The sequence below is a fragment of the Triplophysa rosa genome, linkage group LG21 (genome assembly GCF_024868665.1).
Source record: "Triplophysa rosa linkage group LG21, Trosa_1v2, whole genome shotgun sequence".
In the NCBI taxonomy this organism is placed as follows: Eukaryota; Metazoa; Chordata; class Actinopteri; order Cypriniformes; family Nemacheilidae; genus Triplophysa; species Triplophysa rosa.
The window spans coordinates 11,076,546-11,082,545 of NC_079910.1; the positions used below are offsets into that span (position 1 = coordinate 11,076,546).

The 6,000-nt window shown below is 35.9% G+C and overlaps 1 protein-coding gene across 3 annotated transcripts in view; it reads right to left on the reverse strand.

The window, feature by feature from the left end:
* The window catches only part of kcnab2b (potassium voltage-gated channel subfamily A regulatory beta subunit 2b), a 51,179-nt gene extending 50,748 nt beyond the window's left edge, over nt 1-431 (reverse strand). The window contains exon 1 of one of the 3 annotated variants that reach the window (XM_057362983.1): nt 242-430. The gene's annotated coding sequence lies outside the window, so the exon portion shown is untranslated. Of the gene's footprint in view, nt 1-241 lie in introns of all 3 variants that reach the window. The other 2 variants (XM_057362985.1, XM_057362984.1) reach the window with 2 other exon arrangements.
* Between the last annotated feature and the right edge of the window lie 5,569 nt (nt 432-6,000).

A 6,000-nucleotide genomic window follows, 5' to 3' on the forward strand; every position in this document is an offset into this window, starting at 1 on the left:
ACACAATCACTGCTGCAATTATGACGAATCTGCAACAAGTCCATAACGTTTACTTCAGTAAAGTTTCAAGACCATTTATCACCATGGCTAGTTTTTTGTAAACATCCTGGATCGTACAGAGAGGAATTCAGGTGGGCCCATTTAGCCAAACGTTACACATTTCACATCTGACTGCAGTTTTCTCACCGATACAGTCTGTCTGTGAACATGCTCGCATCCTCGTGCACGAGCAATGCCTTACCTCTAAATGCTGAGACATATGCGAGTTCTCGCCTGTGCGCCGATGTCGGGGAAATCCTCATGCAAAACAACACAAGCGGCATTGAAAACATATCGTACCGCTGTCATCTCGACAACAAGACAACACTACATCGCTAAGTGTAGGATGCCTCTAGCTGCTGTCTATGGACGTCAGAATTAAAATGAAAGAGTGCCGTTGTAAATGACACCATTGGTCAGAATGGATGTCTATGTAATACGCAAAATGATATGACGTCACCGCGTTTTTTCTACAGATTAGATATGCTTAATAAAAAATGCTTAATATCACAAATAAAGTAAAAATAGTTTAATAACTCACAACATAATTTCTGTCGAAGGAAAGCGTTAAAAATACAGCGCGTAAAGTAGTAAAATAACATTGGTTTTGCGTTTACTGTAGCTGAATCAACTTTATGGCATCAGATTTATATCACAAGGACTTGAATTAAAAAAACTCCAGAATTTATTACCTCGAATTTTACTGTCCTTCATTTTAATTACTTGAAAATCTTTTTGTTTGAATTCACCGTCCTAAAAAAATTTGGGTTGTGAAATTCAGGTTTTCTTTATTCAAGTTCACGCTTTCACAAAACGTCGCAAAACGTGTTTTAAAAGGAAACGGTAATGAACACCCTGTTGTGATGACACGAGTTGAACTATGGCAGCTGAGAAGACCATTCTTTGTGTTCTTTTTTAAGTATTTTCGGAGCCTGGTGAAATCTGTATACAGTAAATACGTGTTGAATACAGCGGACTCATTTGTAAACGACTTTACTTGGACCAATTGTGCGAGCTGTGTCTTTAATACCGCGTGGGTTATATACTGTACATGTTGCTGCTGATTGGGCTGACATTCTTGACACACCCACCAAACAAGAGAAAACGTATCTCAAACCCTGTTGCACACCGTTTCCCGGAAAGCGTAGCAAAACGTTGCGAACCGGTTTGAGCTTGAACGTGCCCCTGGTGATATAAATCTGACGCCATACAACTTCATTGTTTTGGATTGGAGCGTGATCTTTGAACTCTAAAAAAAGTGGTTCTCATTAAATGCGAATTAATCAGAAAGCATGGGGCATTATAATTTGTTTTTATACATTTTCTACCAATCCTAAAAAGTTTAACCAGGTAAAGTAAGCGTAGGCTATAGGCTAGTATGTGACAAATACACGGAAGTTCGGGTCTATCTCATTTACCACACAAAAAAAAGATGTATTTCGTAACTCATCCACTAGATGGTACCATATGCTTGTTTAATAGTGAACTTCGAACAATCAATGTTTTTTATTTGTGTAATGGCCAGACTATAAAAGTATACATGTACATTCTTTCAAATAAATATAATATATCAAATAAAATAATGTGTGAAAGGTGTGTATAAAACCAAGGTCAAATCTGTTTATTTTAGGTCAGAAAGTTAAGTCTGAATTGTGTATCCCAGTATATAATACCATTTAGTGCCATTTTGTTACATTGCATGAACACAGTTTTTATGAGATTTCATAGCCAAGTGCTTTATCATTCATAATAATGTAAATATGAAACAATGTAAAAATGTATCTTGAATGCAATAATGTAACTATGTATTTTGGTGGCTTAAAAATCTACCAAATCACTATGATGAACACTGCAAAATGCATCTGGGCTGTATATTTTCCTGATATGATTTGCATATAATTAAGCATTTATTAAACTTGCTTGTAATGCAGGTAACCTGTTATGCGGATTAGATTCAGAAACACTAGCAATGCAAATACCCTGGCTGTGCCATCTGTATAACGCTGCAAACTTAAATCAGCCATAGCATGGCATTCATCTAAACATTCAACTTTTTTCTAGCCTGCTTTGTTGTCGTAAAGCAGGGAAAAGCCGCTCCAGACACAAAGAGGGAAGAAACAAAAAGCCTTTTGTCAACTAATTACACTAAGCTATTATTTTCCCTTGCAAATAAAAACATCTTTTTTATGATTAATTCAGATTTGTTCTCAATGAATCTGACTTTGCCTACGCAGCAGAAATGAACTATTCATTGCATTATGCAGCAAGCCCCAAAACTTTCTTGTTTGTCTTTATTTGAGAATACAGATTTTATTTCTTTTTTGAAGTTTGGAGTTTTCTTTTGACTACAAAAATTTCACACCGACACTCATCAAAATTTTCGATCACATTAAAACAGTAAATGACCCACATAAGTTTGACTACTGTGAAATCTGAATATTTTATATCATAGGTTTTGGCTGGGTTGGGGTAACTGTTTGGCCAACCAAGGGAAGACATGTTCAGAAAATCAGTTAGACTATTATAAATTTGGCACATACATTACTCACTTTAATATTTTACAGTTCTAACAAACTGAAATTAATATCCAACTGTACATTTATTATACACACATTAGTCTTATAACATAACTTACTGCAAGAGTTTCATAGAGAACCAGCAAGCACTGTGTAAATGCACATGGGTGTTTTCATAAAGCTTTCAACATGAGATATATACAATATGCATGACATGTACGCCTGTAGAGGTTTTCTAGTTTCTTTACACCAGCACCTCGTGCCTTGTATCACTCTCACCTAACATCAAATCAGCACCTTCAGCTAGCTGCCTTCGGCCTCCATTACAGCACCGCGTGGAGAAGGCAACTGATCCCGCTGCAGCGCACAGCTGTAGGAAATGCTGCCGTACGATGTAATAAAGACACAGGGATTAAAGCAGTGACTCACAGCCTCGCTGCTCATAGTGTCCCTCCTTCTTCTCGCCATCATGGGAGAGACTGTTGTCTTTATGAGGTGATGGTGATGAAATGTTGCATAGCGCAATTCTTATGAATGGAGAAACAAGTGGGCTATTGAGTATCTGAGGAGGGCTGGATAAACCATGATTAGATTTACAGGGAGACAGTATAAATGTCACGGACTGGCAGAAGAGAACCCAAATGCAGGCAGGCGGTGAAGGGGTTAACAAACAAGACTTTATTATAAATACAAAGAAACAAAAACACCCGCGTGGGGGTGAACGAAAAGATAACTAAATAATAAAACGAGCAACAAGACCAAGACTACCTAAACAATAAACTAGACAACACTTTGACAGAAACTAAACTAACACTTACTAAGACAGGACTGGGTTATAGAAACCAGGAACACAGGAACAACGACTGGCACGATGTACATACACGACGATGTACATACACACGCAATACATGAGCACAGGACAAAGAAACAAGAGGGTATATATAGGGAAGACAAACGAGGGATAATGGGGCAGGTGTGAGACATTAACTAATCAACAAGCAATAACGAGGGAACTAGAGGAATGGGGCCAATGACAAGACACTGGAGAGAACGTATATTATTGTCAAACGGACAACAATATGTTTCTCTCCACACATAACCAAAGACTTTGTCATGGCTCTGCTACAGGACCAAGAAAAACATGACTAAGGAAGCAGAGCCATGACAATAAATCAATTGGAATCAAAAGACGTCATGCGTCATTTAGACATTTTTTATACTTCTGATGCTCTCTTGTGAAAATATTTTTTGTGGGCCATACAGCCAGGTATAGAACTGATTATAGAATGTACAGACCACAGGTTAGCAGAAAGTTAAACATCATTACAGGCAGTGTTGGGTGTAACTAGTTACTAAGTAATTAGTTACTGTAATTTAATTACTTTTCCTTGAAAAAGTAAAGTAAGGGATTACTCTTATTTTTTCTGTAATTTAATTACAGTTTCTTCTGATGTAATTAAACTAAATACTTTGTGTAATATATGTGTGTGCAATAGTGGAATTGACATCAAAATTCAAAGTCTAACTTTAAAATCTGTTTTAATATATTATTCTCACATTTGTAATACTTTGGTTAGTTAATAAGAGTACTTTATGTAGTTTAATATTATTTATTTGAATAAAATAAAAGAGCCGTTTCATGCCTATCCTTGAATCACTTAACTCATCAAGGTTGATGTAGGATATAGAAAGTAATTAGTATAACTAAATACTTTTTGGAGAGAGTAATTTGTACAGTAATCTAATTACACTGTTGAATATGTAATTAGTAACTATTAATTAATTACTTTTTCAGAGTAACTTACCCAACACTGATTACAGGTTTGTCCTCTGATAGACAGACATTGATGTACAAATGTTCTGTCATGTCATGACATGGCATCTCTGACTCTTGTTTTGCGCAGTAGTCTTTGTGCAAGCCGCATTTGCCTTCATCTGGTAGCTGGCTCAAGTTTTGCAGTGCCACTTATAGAAGATCCTGACCGGCATTAACATATGGACTCCATCGATTTACCCTTCCTCTGAAAACCTCAAAATCTCCTTACACACGAGAGATTTACACCCAAAACATCATGGTGTAATGTTTCTCTCTCTCTCTCTCTCTCTCTCTCTCACTCTCTCTTTCTTTCTCTCTCTTGTTGTACTCTTCCTGAATTTTATACTTTGCCAACATGTTTGCATTTGGGCTGTTGGTCATGGTACTGTGGATTCACATAGCCCTGGAAATGGAGAACAGAGGTTTTCTGTTAAAACTTGGCTTGGTTTACATGTTTATTCACACCTCATTAGCCAACAGTGAGAGGTCCTGCTCTATACACCATTCATATGGTATGTTCAAAGAAACAACACACATCTTTTATCACATGTGGTCACTTCCTTATTACACTACAGCACAGTTTTTTTGTTAACAGATAACTTATGTAACATAATTAAAGTGAACTCTTTAATTGTTGCAACCTTTTTGTGAATTTGTGTTATATTAATATTAATACATTCATGTCAAAGACCTAAAATATTATTATTGTATTTGTACTAAAAAAACGTCAAATAGTTACTATTTTTATGCTTTTTATATAAATGTTCTTATAAAACATTTTGTAAGAATTAATATGATTAAAATTTTTAGAATTTAAGAATATTTAAAGAATAAATTAAAATCACTTCATAAAATCAGATAATACTTTTTTATGTGAAAATGCAGTGCACTATAAACAGATGAAATGTCCATCCTGATATTGGGTAGAACTAACATTTACTAACAAATTATTTAATTCAATTAATTAATTAAGTCACATTTCTGTTTATTTAAAGTAAACTAACATGTCAGTTGTAGATTTTGCAAGTGATATCGCTTCTATTCTGAAATGTCACAATAATAACAAGCTTCCAACTGCTTCCGCTATCACTTATTTCAGCAAAACATCCAACCATAACAAAATCAAGAGATCACACTCAAGGTCCCAACCTTTCTTCCTGTGAAAAAAGAATTGCTCCCTTCCTTCATGGAAGACAAGTGAATTAAAAACAAATGTGCGCTGAGAACAGTTTTTCCACATGTGAAAGAACAGTTAAAGAACATGGCAGATGTTTACGTATCTACATCCTTCTCTTGTCATTAGGCAAGTTAGTTGCGTCAAATCTGCGTCTGCAGTGAGTCATTCACGATTATGGCTAGCTGAGCACAAACTTTCATCTTTTGCTCTCTGGCTGCCCAGTGAGTTGCATCATAGAGATTGATGTCAGTGGGTTGATCCAGTAAATATAATTTTCATTTTCAAAATGTGCAATCATACTTTGTTGAAAAGACACTGTTGTGCTGTGGATGCTGGTTGCCTATCCCAACCATACTTCTTAACTATTCTAACCACTGTTTCTGTAGCTTAACTGGTAGAGCATTGTGTTAGCTTTGCAAAGATGTGGGTTTGATTACTTTGGACTTCACACG